This window comes from Pteropus vampyrus, unplaced genomic scaffold (assembly GCF_000151845.1).
Source record: "Pteropus vampyrus isolate Shadow unplaced genomic scaffold, Pvam_2.0 Scaffold40, whole genome shotgun sequence".
NCBI classification, from domain to species: Eukaryota; Metazoa; Chordata; class Mammalia; order Chiroptera; family Pteropodidae; genus Pteropus; species Pteropus vampyrus.
In genome coordinates this window covers 5059641-5059886 of record NW_011888821.1, presented here as the reverse complement: position 1 = coordinate 5059886, position 246 = coordinate 5059641, and positions in this window count along the sequence as shown.

Here is a 246-nt window from a genome sequence, read left to right as displayed (position 1 = left end):
CAATTACCGTTCTCCCTTCCACAGAAGGCCACAGGAAATGTAACTTTTCTCCTGGTCATTCAAGCCCTCGTGACATAGTTATTGAAGATAAATGCAACACCACAGCGTTGCCCCCCTCAACTGATCCAACAGGGTGACTTATCAAGTCTGATACCCCTGTTTTCTATTATTTGAGTAATCCGTTACCCAATAAGACCACAGCCACCTCCTGAAATCTGGTAGAGGTGAAAGGGAATTCACATTCTC